The sequence below is a fragment of the Rhyacophila brunnea genome, unplaced genomic scaffold (assembly GCF_057557595.1).
Source record: "Rhyacophila brunnea isolate RB1 unplaced genomic scaffold, BYU_Rbru_1.0 scaffold_1, whole genome shotgun sequence".
NCBI lineage: Eukaryota > Metazoa > Arthropoda > Insecta > Trichoptera > Rhyacophilidae > Rhyacophila > Rhyacophila brunnea.
The window spans coordinates 37,730,478-37,749,121 of NW_028232751.1; the positions used below are offsets into that span (position 1 = coordinate 37,730,478).

The 18,644-nt window shown below is 32.5% G+C and overlaps 1 long non-coding RNA gene across 1 annotated transcript in view; it reads left to right on the forward strand.

Moving 5' to 3' along the window:
- LOC147079736 (uncharacterized) overlaps nt 1-18,644 on the forward strand; it is a 43,680-nt gene that overhangs the window by 1,115 nt on the left and 23,921 nt on the right. Inside the window, exons 2-3 of the long non-coding RNA XR_015070457.1 lie at nt 13,772-13,847; nt 14,410-14,545. This is a non-coding gene — a long non-coding RNA (uncharacterized LOC147079736). The remainder of the gene's footprint in view (nt 1-13,771; nt 13,848-14,409; nt 14,546-18,644) is intronic.

Sequence of the window (18,644 nt, forward strand, 5' to 3'; positions counted from 1 at the left end):
TATATATCTTCTTTTCCTTCTTCTTCAATGGTGCTACAGCACAAATCGAAACGTGGCTTCTCAATATCTGCCTCCACGATACTCTGCCTCGCTGATTCTCTCTAATTTTTCACGATCAACAATTCTTTGGCATTCACATATATTTACACATTAACATGAAACGATAATATTCTTATGGAGCATTAATAGAATATATATCACAAGAAGAAAATACGATAAAATGTACCTACCATATTTTTATACTACACTTTTTTTAATCAATGATTAGTTATTTTTAATTAACACGGGCCCAATAAAATATTCTTTAGTGTATAGCTACACGTAAAATATTTGCATGGGTTGCTTTCGTCGGCTTCAAAATGTTAATTGATTACCTATGACGTATTTATTAGTGGCACGACTTAATCGATTGGGTACTTTGGAGGTACGTCTCTAAGCTAGTTTCTGGCTTGGCATAGGTATACCTAATATATTTTTCACGTACACACTTTCAGTTCCATAATCAAGTGTCAACAAAAACAATTAATAGCAACCACAAAATACGTGATTCTTTTAATAATACATTGTAGCAAATACATACTGCTACGTTTACGATTAACAACGTATGAATAACGTTGTTTTTCAGTGCATTGTGATTAGTTTATTATTGTACATATTATATCACCCCAATCACGGACGCGCCAATCGAGGGTGTAGGGGTACGCAGCACACGGGCGACAAAATAAATTTTATAATAGATACATACCCAACATCATGGCCCCCACATCCTGAAGCGGGCCCCCAGGCTAGAATCTTTGGCGGGCCCCCCTACCTATCTCTAAGGATAAAGGTAGTGTGACGCTCTACAGTACCTAGCGTTTTCCAAATGGTGTACGCAGTAAAATAAATGTGTATATTTAGTGTTTTTTTTTTTGTATACTTTAATACTTACATCCATTTTAATTATTACAGAGTTGCCGAGTATCCATACACAATTAAACATTGTAAACACAACAAATACAAATGTGTAAATATATAATTGAAGGTCAATAGCGCCGAGATTTTACTATTAGAGCAAATTTATGATATGTGTTTATCTCACTTATCTGGTTAACTCGCCACGCTGGGCCCCACCTGAGCCCGGGCCCCCAGGCTAGAGCCCTGTCAGCCCCCCTCCCCTTGTGGGGGCCATGCGGCCAATATTTATTATTAAAAATTATATTATGTATTCAATTCAATTACGTAAACTGATGTGTTGGATACTACAAATCGATGAATTAACGTAAAGTAGTATATTTAAACATAGATACATAATATTAAGCCGATTTATGAGTTCAAGATCTCCGTTTTATGACTTATTACATGCATCACAGTTGTACAACTAATACTTTTAATTATTCCTTCGAAGCCTCAATAAAACAGTTCAGTGTCATATCTTCTTCTTGTTCATTCCCTGACGGCTGATCGCGACCACCTTGATATTATGTCATCTTTTGAGCGACTAAAACTTTCCACCCCTATCGATCCTTTGCTTCTCTTATGTGTATGTAGGTCAGAGTGAAGGCTGCACAATTAGCTACTTCACTTGGTCGCTCCAGTGCGCCGACGCTAGGTCCTATCATAATAAATAATTATGACAAAAGATTTCCTCAAAAATGTAATTGTTTTATATTGAACTGATTATATTTCCATGAAAAAAATATTTTTATATTTGGGGGCGGTAATTTTGGGTTTGCACCCGGGTGGCAACCACCTTTTCTGTTATGATATCATTATAACATTCACTTAAACTATCTTCATGATAAGAAACACTAGGGCCTAAGTCGTGCAATTTCTTCAATTATCACGACAATCATTGTACTACATTTTAACCTATTTATTTGGTGTAATAATTTTCATTGTCAATCGCGTCTGACAAAAAAATAATTGTTATCATTATATTTTATAATTGTGTGGTTTCATTTGCCAAATTTCGTTTGTTTTTTTAGACTCGTTTATTTTCCTGCTTCTTGGCAATTGGTTTAAAATTATATTTGCAACTCGGAATCATTATTTTTCAAGGTCTTGAACACTATCCAAATTCCTTTACTATTTTTCAATAATATAGTAAATGCTTCCTAATCTGATTTAGAGACAGCGGCTCTTTCACAAACTAATACCTAACCCTAAGAATTTCACACAAAATAATTATAATTATTATTCTACAATATAATTTGGTACCCTCAGAAACATACATATTACAAAATAACTCTGAAAAAATATTTGTACGGAATGGGACAAATTGAAAATTGGTAGGTAGTCAAAGTCATTTATATTCAATAAAGAATGGTATATTCGTAAATCTTTTGACATATTTATTTGAATATAAAAAATAGTTTAAATATTAATGAAATAAAATACACTCTGATTATTTTCAAAATCTTAGTCAAAATACTATTTTCTTAGTTATTATTATATACTTATTTTAGTAACTTAAACTACCATCTATACAAAGGTAAACGAGTTAATTACCATTTTCACTTCTAAACGAAGATAACTCCACGCAATTTAATAAATAGCTTGACATCGCCAAGAAGTTTACATTTTCAAAATATATAAATAAGTTATTATTGTGGTTATATTTTTGTCGATTTTACTTTAACTGAATCATTTATGTTGACAGCCGTTTCTTACTACAAACCCATCTTCGGAACTGTCAAAATACCTGTCAACTTAAATGACTCAATTAAAGTAGAATTAACAAAAATAACTTTGTTTCAAAATCATTATAATGGAGTTCTGGAACTATTTTTTGTTAACTTATAGTGAATATAGGTACACAAGATTCTTTTTATTGAAAACATTTATTCTTTAAAAAGCTTCAGAAACATTTTTTATTGATAATTTACAATTTCAACTGTATATAAATAAAAAGGATTTTAAGTTATACACATTTATATTTTTATATGAAACGATTTTTTTTAAATAAATATAAAAAAAATTAAAACAATGTATTAGTCAAAAATCTACTCGGTAAAAAATTATTAACTTAATTATATAAATTTTAATAAGTAATACTTAAATATGACCATAAAATATAATGTAATAAATAATAACGTAACTCGTGACATAAATATGTACTTAACAAATTGACATTTTTTTACAATAATTGTAAATTTATCTTTGACTTCAAAAAATACTTTTTAACGTTTTCAGATACATATTTATTAATTAATACAGTTGAAATTGTAAATTATCAAAAAATGTCTCAAATTACAAGCTTCGTATTTTTCAGCTAGGTGCCTCTGCTGGTATAAGCATCGCCCTTAACTTGGTCACTCCGCCACATCGGTTTTCGCTCCGTTTACCTAGCATACTGTCAAAAACAATGAACTTATCCGAAGAATCGCATACTATGAAGCAGGCAGACAGAATACAGTCTCTCACTGACACGCACCCCGTGGCATCGATTCAGGACACTCTCATCAGTCGTGACTAGCATATTCTTGCATACGTAGGGCATTTTCTTTTCCTCATCTCATAATATTCTGGATTTCACCATATACATCGAAATTTAAAACACCAAAGTCTGCAACGCCCATATCTTTTTATTTTTTGAGATTCTCTCTATTATTCTGTTAGTTCAATATCCAATATTAATAATATACTTATACATATTACCAAAATAGCATACGTTAATAATCTTGAATAACTGTAATACAATTGAAATGTAAAACTAATTCAACCTGTTTCAATAATTTGTTAACAGTCATAATCTATTTAATATCTCAATAATAAACATTTAGATTATTTTATTATAGTTATCGATTGATCGTAAAAAATTATCGATTGATATTGGTAATTTTTTTATCAATTTCGTCAATCTCAGTACTACCTGTATAATATCTAAACATAAGAATATCGGTACTTTTAGCTCCACACTTAGGTATCGATACGATACCGGTATCTACTACCCAGTATTAAGTTTGTCTAGATAAGTCCCATTTTTTTGATCTAACTGGATTGTTGGCCGCTCTTGGCAGATCTCTTTACGAGAAATGGATATTAGCCAAACTCGTTCAACCTATTAACCCACATAAAAACTAACATTTGTATTTGATATACCTTATGGTTCAAACCCGAGATTCACTACTGCATAAAATGACACGCTACCATTCATCCATCGCGGGCCCTGGACGGGTTAGAATTTGGGTGAACGTAACGTCTTACGAAGTAATTGTTTCAATACAATAATTGCATGCAAGGATACGATGGCGATATTGACAGTTTTCTTTCTCTGTCATCCGTGACACTTAAACAATTATAGTTTTATTTTATCCTCTTACTATGCTGCAAATGGTCCTCAACGCAACTTCAAGCAATATATTTTATATTTACGTTTATATTTTTTTTTTTTTTTTTTTCGACCATGTCCGATCCTAATAGGATCATATAGGCCTCCACAGAGTAGAGGTTTTGTATTAACAGATTTTTTTTTTTACGAGAAATGGATGTCAGCCACTTGCTCAACCTATTAGGTCCATACCCTGACTCACACACATATTGAAAAACAATATGTGTACTTGCCAGACCCAGGATTCGAACCTGGGACCCACGGCATGATAGTCCAACGCTTATGCCGCGCGTAATCCATGTTTCTAAAATACGCAATATCAATCGTAACAGAAAAGATAATCGTTTTTGTTATTTTAAAAACCGTTAGTATGTAGGTAAGTGGACAAGAGAATTAAAAAGTACTCAGTGAAAAATTATTGAACTTTGTTTGACAATGCCTATTGAAATCTCCAAAAAAATCTTTTTCTAAAACTCACATAAAGTAAAGTATCGCTTAATTAACTAATCAACCATACGATGTTTTATTGTAAAATGTAACACATACCAATAATTCAAAAAATATATATAATTAGTGTTTCTATAAGTATAATTAGAATTTAAATTTAAATTTAAACGCCTTTTTACTGGGGTGATTGATTTACAGACGCTTTGATGATCGGAAAGATATTTCAACGTCCGAAATGTAAAAGAGTAGTGAAGAAAAATCGACACATGGTTTTTAACCCTCGTGTATTCGTTTACACGAAAACTTTTTATATGTGGGTAAAATACACCCACCTCCATACAATCGTAACAATTCACTTTACTTACATAAATATATAAATTATTTTTCTTTGACCAATTTACTATTTTAATGGATTTTATTACGTGGCTAGGGCATGTCATCTGAATGCCTCCCCTTGTCATCGTGCATCGATCCTACAAGAGCGATTATGCGCTCCGTGTGTGGTATGGCAAGACGCGTGGGATTTGGTATTACAGCCAAAATCATGCATCATCCCTTAGCTCGGTTCCAGTAATGCCTCTTATTCTTCTCCAATCCTAACGGCATGACCCAAAATCCGTGCGGTCATCCATCTAATGAAAGTTCTCTTGTTTTGGTATCGTATAATTATATCTGTCATCGGACTCAGATTTGATTATGACCATCTTTCACGATCGCTACTCTAAGCGGCAATTAAATGTTGAGCTCAAATCAGCGTCAGAGATTCTTGAAGCAAGATGTTTATCTTCTGCCAGTAAATCGCTGTCTCGAACCCGAAATCTTCCCTTGATTGATAAGATGCAGGCGGTGTTATCTCACGGGGTGTGGCATAATGTGATCAAAATATGCCATGTTTATTTCTTAATTATTTATTCAACCCCTATAATCTACAATATCAAATAACTATCCATTATCTTCCCAACTGATATGGGGCATGCATAAGTACTCGTACATATACCGAAACCTTCAAGTTATCTGAGTAATGTTTCTATACGACGTGTCCACACCCTTACTCTCTATACTATGGCATATTATAGTATGGTCCAGATCAATAGATGATGGCTGATTTTCAGCATTTGAGGCAGAAAATTTTGAAAAATATAAATTGATGCATATTCTTTTTAATTTGAAATTCAACGCCTAAATAATTACGCAAGGCGCTTCCAAATCTGTAATAAAATACCTACAAATAATAAACGAAATATATTATATGAACTTCAATATGTGTAATAGAATAATAATTGAATGCAATAATACTGACATTATAAATTTGTAATGTCCATAAATTCTCCTCCCTGTACTTCAAACCGATACTGCGCATACAAGAGTATTAACAATATAGCATTATTAAACCGACAATTATCAATTTATAAAACTATTTCGACACTCAGGGTTAGATTTAATAGGGATTTTCTCGGGTCCTGAAAATAAAATTTATCGAAAAACCTTAAGCTAGACGAAGCAACTGCCTCGTGCCACGCGCGAATGAATTTACAGTGATCAAAAGCTCTACAAAATATTAATTTTAGTAACAAAATATTAATTTTAGTAGGTAATTATAGCTATTGGCAATAAAAATAATTGATTGCAAAAAATATTCCACCAAAAAAAATGTTTACTACGCACAAATTTGTAATTTTTGTCAGCATATTATCATAGCGTTCAGACGTTATGATATTATGTGAATTTAGCACGCATCAGCAAAAAATATTCATGGTTGAATGACGTGTAATATATACAAAAAATGACAAGAAATTTGTTTTTAGGCCTCTAATATGTATTCCTTAATCCCGCCCGTTAACATCAGCAGAAATCAGTTTTATCTGAATATGCAAGTCATTACTTATTAATTATGTATTAATTATTTTAATTTGTGCATTATAGAAATCCATAATACAATACAAGGGTAGTAGGTAACCCCATTCGGTATATACCCTGTTAATGACTAGATATATTGCTCCATCTTGCGGTACTTTCGTGAAGATGACAGAAAAGTTGGGTAAAACCCACTGCGATGATGCCAAGACGCCAACCGACGCCCACCCGCCAATATAATGGAACATAAACAAATAAATCGGCGCCGTTTCCAAGGAAAGCCGATATTCACATAAATAATATTATATAGGTTAATATTATATCCAAAGCTAACGATCAGTCACCGACTTTCAAAAGAGATAATGACTAATATTAATCGTACAGTGAATAATTGATTTTGATTACCTATCTAGACTGCCCTCTTAAAATAGATAACTTTAACTCTACAGGTGATATAAAATTACTCATATTTCCGCAAATACATCATTAGATCGATACAATAATAGGTAATAAATTATATACAGAAATATAAACTATTATCTTGTTCAGAATATTATTAATACTTAGCTTAGTTTTATTTAAAAGTTGTGTTAAGTTATTTGCATGCTTCAGTTCTAGGAAATATAATATATATAAAATATTAGTGGTAGGTGGGCATACCGAGTGAAGATTTATGGGAAGTTTATGTATTTTCAAGAATACAAATTAAAATTGGTATATGCGGCAGGCAGTATTGTTGCAAATTTTATTGACTATTGAATTTTACAACAGCAAGAGCGGTAATACGACTCGGAACATGCGATATATTTGTTTTACAAAACATCATTTTGCTTTAAACTTGACTAATGTTACAAGTAAAACGTATAATTATATATTTTTATACAACTCGGACTATTTCACTCCATACAAAGTAAATGAACAATGAGTATTAAAACAACAATTTTAAAAAGATATTATCGTAAACCAATTGACTTGACTTTTATTTTTATTGACGTAAAAAAGTAAGTACCTATCTAAAAGAATTATTACACAGGAAAATAAATCCGACTATGGTTTATGAAAAATTTTCACATCAAGACTCGTCTAAAGAAAAACTGAAATGTAGTGTTACATAAAATCCAGACCAAGTCCATACCATCTGTACATGAACAATGACCCTACATTAGTCAGTTAATTGACCTGCTCAATGTTGCCAACAAATTCAGAAAAATATGTTAGATTTTCTAATAAGAAAATGTCTAGAAACTAGCATTTCAAAAAAATAACTGATAACAGTTATTAACATTGTATTCACAGAAGTTAAATATTGTATATAGGTGATTTACATTTATTTTATCGGTTAGATTGTCTGTACAAAAGGTCAGCATGTTGATTTTCAAACAAATCGGTTGTAATATTCTAGCTTTTTTTATAAGAAGTTTTAAGCTGTGTGGGGAAAATCCTAAATGTAACGCCATGCGCCAGATTCAAATTCGGCAACTTACTCAGACCTATAATACAGATTATGTATTAATATTACCATATACCAAAATTCTATCCTAAATTACCGTTTGTGGATAATTTCAAAGTTAATTTTCCTTCCTATCGTCTTCGTTTTATTCTCTCATATTCTGATGATAATATAGCACGAAACAGCTGTCAATGTAAATGTCTCAATATTGTAGAATATATATTTTTTTTTCGACTATGTCCGATCCTGATAGGATCATATAGGCCTCCACAGAGTGGAGGTTTGTATTGACAGATTTTGTGTTTTACGAGAAATGGATGTCAGCCACTTGCTCAACCTATTAGGTCCATACCCTGACACACACAAATTGAAAAACAATATGTGTACTTGCCAGACCCAGGATTCGAACCTGGGACCCACGGCTTTATAGTCCAACGCTTATGCCGCGCGGCCACCGTGGGGGAATAATTAACAAAAAAATATGTTTAAACCATTATATAAACCAGGGGTCGGCAACCTTGTTGCCACGGAGGGCGCAACACAAATTTTGAACATAACCGGGGCGCATAATATATTCTTTTCTTTAAAGCTGATAACTATTAAAAATCCCAATATAACTTGATATCTTGATATTATTACCCCGAATATCACAGAAATATGCATTATTGATAATATGGAGTTCTATAAATTAAACACCATATTAATCAATCAATTAATATTTATTTAAGAGAAGATACATACATATCGACATAAATCAATATAAAAAAAATATATAACTAATATTTCAAGCTTTAAAGTAAAAAAAATCTTTAATTCTTCTAGTGACAGTTCTTGCTGATAATTGTATCGTATTTATAGCTGCAACTACCTATTTCATTTTTATTTTTTTCAAAAAGAGAATCAGCAGCTTTAATTATAGCTTCTTTCACTATTTCTCCGTGTTCAAACGGTTTTTTCTTCTTAGCTAACAAGTGCAATATTTTGAAAGACGCGATTATTGCATTTTTAGATTGGTGCGATGGTTTTGTGAAAAATATTTGCTGCTTTATAAAACATGCTTTTAACTCATCATTTTTTTTTTCTTATTTAAGATTTCAATGGATAGGTAGAATTACTTTTGCATAATAAACAGATACACTTGCAATTAAAATCAAAAAAACAATTTGGATGTTCCCAATCGTTGTTAAGAAAATAATTTTGTCATATGTCTCTTGTTAATCCTATCCATGATGGGTGATAATATTTTTTTCTCGTGGACATAATCATTTTTTTTTTTAATTCAACCTGTTAGTGGAGTGAAAATATTATAATATGATGGTATCTTGAGGGCGCATCAAATATTCTCCGAGGGCGCCGCGTTGCCGATCCCTGTTAAAAACTATAATATTATGAATAAATTATAATTTTAAAAAGGTATGATGATTGCTAATTTACATACAAACATAGTGGGAAAAGATTAATTATGATTGATGATTAAATAATAATTCACGTCTAAAGTTTTAATTAATGATTATTTTTAACGTGTTCCTCACTCCATTTAAAATGCCTTTTTATGCTAATGTGGTAGGGAATCGCATGTTACTTAGCTACTAGAAAATACGATCGACGATGGTTCCAATGATGGACTACACCCAACTACCCAATATGCTCTACTTCAATATATTATCATAATAAGGAGTGCTGGAAAATGATAAGATGTTTGAACGGTGTATAAAGAAATATCCCTAATGGCAGTGGAGAAATCTTGCAAGGAGACGAGAGCGGAGATATTTTATTAAAATGACCAACACCCATATTGGACTGTAGTGCAATATCATAAATATGGAGGGATATACTTATAATACTATTACTATTATAACTATTATTATTATACCTGTGTATATGCAGGGCTTTTTTGTAATGTAACTCGGCGGAACGGCGTTCCGGCACCTTTTTTCACGGCATTTTTAATGTTTCAAAAGCAATCAGATGAAACGTTGTTCGATATTACATATAACAAGTTAATTTTCCTGAATCATCTCATATGAAAAGAAATATCTTGAAAAACTATCGTGTTTGATATGTGCATTGAATTCTATTACCACTTCTTCAAGTGATTGTGAACGCGAATTTTCGCAAATGAATCTAATTATTACCACAATAAGAGCGTCGTTGAAGACCGAAACAGTTTCGGCACTTTTGGTCATCAAACTCATTGGACCACATTTGACACTTTTCGATCATTCAAAATACATTGATCGGTGGTAACTCAGTGGAAGAAGACATTCGGGCATAGACTATAAGAAAAGGAATCGAGACGATTTGCCAGACGAAAATTGGACTGAACTTTGGAATTCACCATGGCCCCCACAAAGAGGGGGCTGACAAGGCTTTAGCCTGGGGATCGACCAGATAATTGAAATAACGCACATCACAAATTTGCTCTAATAGTTTAAAAAAAATCGCCTGCAGCGCTAATTTCCTTCAGGCGTATTAACATTTTAAAATATGTGGTTGTGTAATTGTATATTTTGGTTAATGTTTGTTGATACACTGAATACCTTTAATTTTACTTCGAACACCATTTGAAAAACGCTACTATAGAGCATCACACTCCCTTATCCGTAGTGATAGTTAGGGGGCCCGCTTCAGGATGTGGGTACCGTGGAAGTCATTATATACTTTTATTCAAACATATGACTTTTTTACATTAGGTAAATTGTTTGGCACCTTTAAAAAAAAAAAAGCCCTGGGTATATGGGTTAATTCTATTACAACGACTTGCGGTGAAATACGGAACGCTGGCTGCGTTATGTTATGGTAGACTCTAAATGCGGGGTTGCGAAATTATAATAATTATAAACATATTATTACTAATTGTTTTCAATATAATATTTATTATTCTAATATATAATAGAAGTGCTTTTTTAAATTTCCGTTTGGATAACATCTGTCATTACACAATAATTATTTGCAACTCGAGCGTCAGGCACCATTACACATTCAAACATTTATTGCAAGGTGGATAAAAAGTTATATGAGAGATATTTTAAAAACGTGAAACAATCAAAAGAAGTGTAGATGATTCTCATACGTCGTACCGCAGAGATGAATACAGAATCGTAAATAGACCATTACGTAATTTAATTTCAGAATACATTGTTAGTTCCAGCCACGTCGGAAATAAATTGAAGTATTTACACAAAATGCACGCGCTGTTTACAATACATATTATTATGTTATTGCATGCAAATTTATTGCCACTTATTTATAAAAATGAGGCGTAGAGATCCCGGACAGATTTTTAAATCCCGGGATTAAGATTTTTTATTGGAGAAAACGAGTGCAAGTTTACCGATTTTTTTCATTTTTTTCGTACCTTTCCAATCGAATGGTCTTCTTCTTAATATAGAATATAGACTGTTACATCTGCTATATACAGAATATTTCTAACACTGGGGCGACATTTTCTATGCATCACGATGTGTGGGATTCTAATTTCACCCATCTTTTCCACAAAAACATTCCAAAATTTCCTACTCTTTTTTCACCACAGTCTCATCTTCGAAAATTTCTTGGACCTGTTCATTTCTTATAATAATCTTTGAGAGTTTTGCATTAGTGCAATAATATACATTAATTGGTTTTTACTATGTCTCCTCTGGCTTCGGTCCCACTTGCCATTTTTTTTATAAATTAACACCACAATAGACCACGAGGCTACCAACTACACAAAAATATCCAGGATTTAGAAAATATAAGTCTTACGACTTCATTGGATATCGAATCCGGAGACCCTAACATGAGAAGCCAGTGCATTATATATTAGACCAGGGGGGGGCAAACTTTTTGGATGGAGGGCCAAATTCAAGAATTCAAAATGAGCGGCGGGCCGCAAGTAAAATACCGTTTTTAGATATACACTATTTATTATCACGAAAAATAAACATTACAAAAAAATTATGAGAAGAATGAAACTGTTGTACATTTTTTAACATTTTTTTAAATTCAGGTGTTAATTTTGTAGTTGATATTATCAAAACTGTTTGTAAATGGGTATCGGAGATATTTGATCGCAAAGAATTTTTATTGAGGTTCATGATCGAAAACTTTTGTTCACATATATAGATTGATCCAAAAATAATGAACATTTTTCTTGCATAATCTTTAAGTTGGTCAAATTTGTCTGAATTAAGGGCATTGAAAAATTTGGAAATTTCTTCACGACGATGCAATTCTCTTAAATCGGTGTCACACTGCAGATCAGTAATATCAAGTTATAGCTCTGTCGGTACACTATCAATATCTATTGAAAATGGATCGCGTACTATTGCTAAACTTGTCTCAATTTTTCGGAAGTCACCAAATCTTTGTGAAAAATCGTCATTCAGAGCTTTAATAATTTTACCATATTCTTCAAATTTATATTCTGATATATTCAGCAACTTCAAAGTTGGAAAGTGGTCGACGTTGTTATTCGATTTGTCGAAGGAATAACTAGAGTTTTAATTGAAATCCATTCAAACTTTTTACCATATCATGGGCATATATTTTTTTTCCTGGCAACGCGGAGTTAAAAGTATTTAAATGTGTCACGATGTTCAACGTAGAAAATAGTGGTTACATAGTGTGAGACGAGACGTAAGGAAGACGTACTGAGATAATACATTTATGAAGCAACAAATTCTTCAAATTTTAATCTATTGTCAATATTTTTTAAAAAAATATAAAAAAGTTATTCGTAATCAGAAGTACAATTAATGATGGCGGGCCTCAAAAAAATACCCGGCGGGCCACATGCGGCCCGCGGGCCGCAGTTTTCCCACCTCTGTATTAGACTATGTGGGCTACCATTTCAAAATAATTGGTCTGAGACAAATTTTATATATGTATATTTGTATAGCAGTATATTCTCACGTCCTTTTTCCATACATGTCTCATAGATATCTTGACATGTCTCTAATTTTATTCACTTTTCATTAAATTTCACTATAGGCGTCTTGATACCTCTGGTAAGATTTTTCTTTACAATAATTACAAACAATTAATTGGCTTTACAATCCGTCATACAAAGAGATTTCCAGATTATCTTTTTTTACAAAAGATAGATAACTACTTGCTCAAACCATGAGGTCCATGGTCAGGGTCCTAATACACATTAAAAAGTAACATGTCAATTTGCCTGAGATGGAATTCAAATCCCGAAACAGCGAGATGTAAGCGGATATCATTACCGTTCAGCCATCGCAGGTGCATAATACACCCAGATATCGGAACTGCATAACATGTTTTATTGATAATTGCCCAAGTTACAAAAAGCTATTTATAAATTTCAGCGATATGTACTGTATTTCCATGAAATTTAAAGTATTTGTTTTCAAAAAAAAAATCTGTAAATATACCTACCATGAAGGGAAAAATAGTATTATGACAATAACTAACTTGGTATTGGTATTTTCCCAATAATATTAAAAGCTAATACATATTATAATATTTGGAAACTAATTATTATGTACCTCTTTCTAATTCTTTCTAATATTGTTAATTATATTAAAAAATATATGACAAAACTAATTCTAAAATCCTGAGACTTCAAACAGTAAAAAATTAAGTCGTATCCCGATATTCAGAATTGCAAACCCCTAGCTTTAAATAATATAATCCACATGTGTACCTATATATTTTATATAATATAATTTTATTTGATACTATCGTATGTGTATTTTCAGAATATGCAGATATCCATCACCATCAACAGCACCGTGATCATCGTCTATTATTGGTCCCATAGAGCTGAACAACCATGTAAGAATCTTTGTTTTTACTACAACCCCTTGTCTTACGTGAAGCTCTTTACCTAGATATTTTGTATTAACTAACTACATTACCTATTGGCAATCACCCTAGTACATGTAATTTGATACTTATCGTAATGTTTATGACAAAAAGAATCTACGATGGCCGAGCGGCTTAAGCGTCGGCCTATAATGGCGTGGGTCCCAGGTTCAAATCCTGGGTCTGGCAAATACACATATTGTTTTTCAATTTGTGTTTGGAGTCAGAGTATGGATCTAATAGGTTGAGCAAGTGGCTAACAACCATTCCTTGTAAAAACAAAAATCAGTAAATATTAACCTCCACTGTATGGTGGCCCATATGATCCTATTAGGATCGTACGTTGGCCAAAATTAAAAAAATTAAAAATTGCCCCAAGGTACTTTCCAAGATGTAGTTCCATTTTTCCCCAACATTTTAAAATCCTGAGAACCCTGTTTGGAAATCACTGATTCATAAATCGTTATTTTTTAGATATCTAAACAGCATTCATAATATTTTTACATAATATTTAAATATGTATATTATATAGGTATATAGAATATCGACTCGCTGGAATAACCAGGTGAAGGAGCCACGGACTAAGGTGCAGAAAGGAAGTGCAGAGATCGATGATAACGGACCTTGCGACCCTCAATAACTACGAAGACGATGTTAAATACAGATAAGTAAGTACATACCTACCTATAGTTCATTACAGTGCGAATAATATGTAGTGGCCGACACTGTATACTGTATGTAGTGTGAAATACGGGTCCTAGAGACGTATACTAAAAATGTGGATAGATTTTTTTTAAATGACATGACCGTAATGATGTGTAGGTCACAATAAAGAATTCGCGCTATATTATTTTTATAAAAAATATTACAGTACGCTTGACCTTCAAAATGAAGTGAGCATCTGTTTATCAGTCCAATCCATTTAAAGAATGATCATCAGAGATTCTGTTATCCAAAAGTGTTTAATATTTACTTATAAGAAATAAGAGCAGTTTTATTATCGTTGGTATGCTATATTTTTTAACAATTTTTATAATAAACCCATGGTCGGTTTCGTCCCACGAAATTATCAATCAGCCAACTGAGTAATAAAATAACATATAGTAAATATAATAGTAATTACTTTATCACTGTTAACTATCAATAATACATGTTGGAAAAACATTTTATTAATTACGAGTATAATTAAAATAAAAAAGCCGATCGCCAATAGTAGCTCAATTTTGAAAGCGCCTCATTGAATATTAAAAGCCATTAGTTTAAATTTGTCGCAATTAAGTATGACTCCTTTACCATAGTGGTCTATGTGCGCGGGCGCGATATCTGAGAGATGCAGGTTTTTTTTTCAATCGGTTACAATATATTTTCTCAGAAGTGTTTTGAAAATTATGGTTGTTCTTTAATATAACACGTTCGGTTTCATCTGTTTCAATAGAATATTTTTAGTCATCTTTCATCATTTGATAATAGCTGAGAATGAAATCGATCCTGATCGTTATTAAACTACGTATCACATGTTGTGTTTCATTTTAATTGATAATACGTGTGTTGTTGGTTTCTAACTAGTATTTCCACCGATAAAATTAATAACGTCTCACATTTGATAATATATTTAAGTATATTTCATAAATAATCATTCAAGACTATAAAACTTTTGTCTCAGGTATATAACACTGACAATAACTCCTCTGAGCCAACATCCAACTAAGTGCTATAAATAAAATAAGTGTGGGCCAGACTACACTGTAACATTTTGATGGAATTTTTCCAATTAATCTTGGATTACAAACAACTTAAATGCGGAAATATACAATTTAATTATTGTAATTTTAGATTCTGTCAACTTAATATTTTCTCTTCACAATAATTCTGAAAATAGAATACTTAACCCAATGAGTTTGGACTATTACTTTTTATATTAAAAAAAGATCGGCAATGTTTTTGATCTGGTTAAATTGGTGCACCCACGGTGGTATAGTGGGCAGTGTGCCCGACTCTGATGCGCTGAGTCACGGCACATGGTTTATTTTCGTAAAATCGTAAATGGCATAAAACTTAACTGGTTTGCTTAATTAATTAAAAGAGCAGGCTGATACTTTCGCAGTTATTTGGTATTGTATTTATAGATTTCTGGGTTTTCACTGTGTGTACTTCTTCCTTCTTTTATTGACGTTTCGGGCTCGTTACAGAGGCCACTCTCAAGAGATATATATCTAACACAGTGAAAACCGATAAATCTATAAATACGCAAAGAGCAGTCGTCGATGAAACTGTGGGTCATGGGTTCGATCCCACAACTGGGCAAAGCCATTTTGTTTTTCTCAATGTGCGTTTCAACTATGTAGTTTAACAAAACCGACCATTTCTTGTAATATAACTTCCACGATGTAAAGAATAGAGATACTCTTTCGCTTAGGAGAAAAAAATGCTTGTTTTTCTTGATAGCTGTAGAAAAAATAATATGCTGTTAGTTGACTACCTACGAAAGATGGTGGTCGGTTTTGACGTTATATTATAATTTATAATGTACGGATTACATACCTACTGTTCTATGCGATTTTGTTTTTTTTTATTCACCATCCATTGAAAAGCAATTCATTTTTTACGACGTTTTTCTTAGCTCGTATTCTTGTTTGTCTGGTGGTTGTTTATCCAGTACAAATCTTGCAATCGATTTAACTAACTTCCCGACTATAGCTAGACATTTGAAACTTTTAGAATATATCATAACACGATGCCAATGCATTCTTTTAATACTTTTAGCCATCTTTAAATAGAATTTAATTCATTTTCAGTTAATTCTGTTTGAAAATTTATTTCGGAAGAAATCCGTAATCCAATTCACTATTATTGGTTGCTCAGGGGGTGGTCCTAGCAACTGAATTATTAATATATACGTGCGTTACTATGGAAATCAAAATTACATTTTAGTATTCCATATTTGTTTGTTTGTTGCAAAATAATATGATTCAAGTCAAGTTTATATGATTCAATAGAAATTTAAAAAACGTGGTATATAAAAAGTTCTTTTTATTTTGTATCTTAGCATTATTTGAACATTTATTAAGTAAGTATGTATTTTTTTATCAATTGAGTGAAACGAAAATTTAAATTTATATTTTTCTGCCTTGATGGCTTACATGTTCTTTTACACCTGGCATATTTTTGTCGATGTGAATTGGCAATTCTGAAACGAGTGCCATAATGGTTACGTATGTCAGAGGCACTTCCTCCGTCGACGAGAATTCGGTGCATACCGCACAAAAGTTATAAGAATGTCTAAATATATCCGAATGAGAAAACGCAACCGAAATAAATTAGATGCTGGTCGCCCCCTCCGTTTGCGGCCATTTTGAATTTTTCTCAAACCATTATTCCTTTCAACCGCCCATTAGCGAATTCATTTTCCAACAAACATTTTCTGCAGCTCATAAACGCCGCTGCTTGCTGTATCCGTTCAATTGCTTATCAATGTTATCTCATGATCGTACTCATATTGAACAAATTAACACATACACCATATTTCATCAAGCGTGGCCATAAGTCCTGCGATGGTTAGAGGGGAGGGGGGCAAGCAAGTTCATGAAAACTATATTTTAGATAATTACCTTCTCTATTCCGACCTTATGACTAATGATTATGATCCAGATGATTTGGCCATCTGACAACGTTCTCCAGGGTTAGATCACATCCCTCCCGCCATTCAGTGACACTCAAGACATTTTTGAGTTTGTCTGTCATGAGTTTGATTTAATCATAATGAGTTTTTCCATCTTGTTATCTTCATTGCGAACTGACCAAAAGTCTGTCATGGTTGCTGATTATGGCGTCGTTGGTACGTTTGGCCGTCCATGACATTTTCAGCATTAATTTATCTCCAACACTACAAGCATCCAGCGTCTGTGTTTCTCTTGCCTTCGCCGTCCAAATCCCAAAGGTAAAAATCGGGAAGACAAAGATCTTACTAGAAGCATTTCAGTAGTTTTGGTAATATTTTTGCTCTTCCAAATTATTTGCAGTTTTAACATACCATCACTCTCACATCCATCTTTTTCATATATTGACCCTAAGATAAACATATTCGTTGATCTACAATAATATAATAATATACTTACTATAATATAAAACATACATAATTAGTATATTCCTACGTACCCAATAGAAAAAATCTTCTTTTGAAGGAAAAAAAACGACACCTGACGGGACTTGCACCTGTAACCACTGGATTTGCGCCAATGTGCTCGTCGTAATTAGGTTGGATGTTTATAACATGTGAATCATTCGTTGAATAAAATAAATAGTTTATTATTTATATATATTTTCCAACTATGTCTACCTTGGACAACAAAATTTGTTGACAATTGACAACAAAATGTCAATTGACAGTGGTGTGTATGACGAAATTTTTCGCAGACTAAACTGGCATGGAGTGCATTTGTCCACCTTAATAATACCTATCTTCAAAAGTAACCTCTTATTTTGCGTAAAGTGTTCAACCAATGTGTGTTACCAGAATTCACATATGCGTGTGAAACATGAATTCTTAATGTAAGAAAAATGCAAAAATTACCTCGTATGTTGGGCATAAAGCTTAAAGATCACAAAAGAATCCAACGAATAAGGAAACAGATAAATGTACGCTATGTGATAGAGTTCGTTAAGCAGATGAAATGTCAATGGGTTAGACATATCGCTCGGCCAGTGGACAACCGTTGAACAAATACCGTCATACAGTGGTACTTAAGGAGCACTAAATGCCCAAAGGGA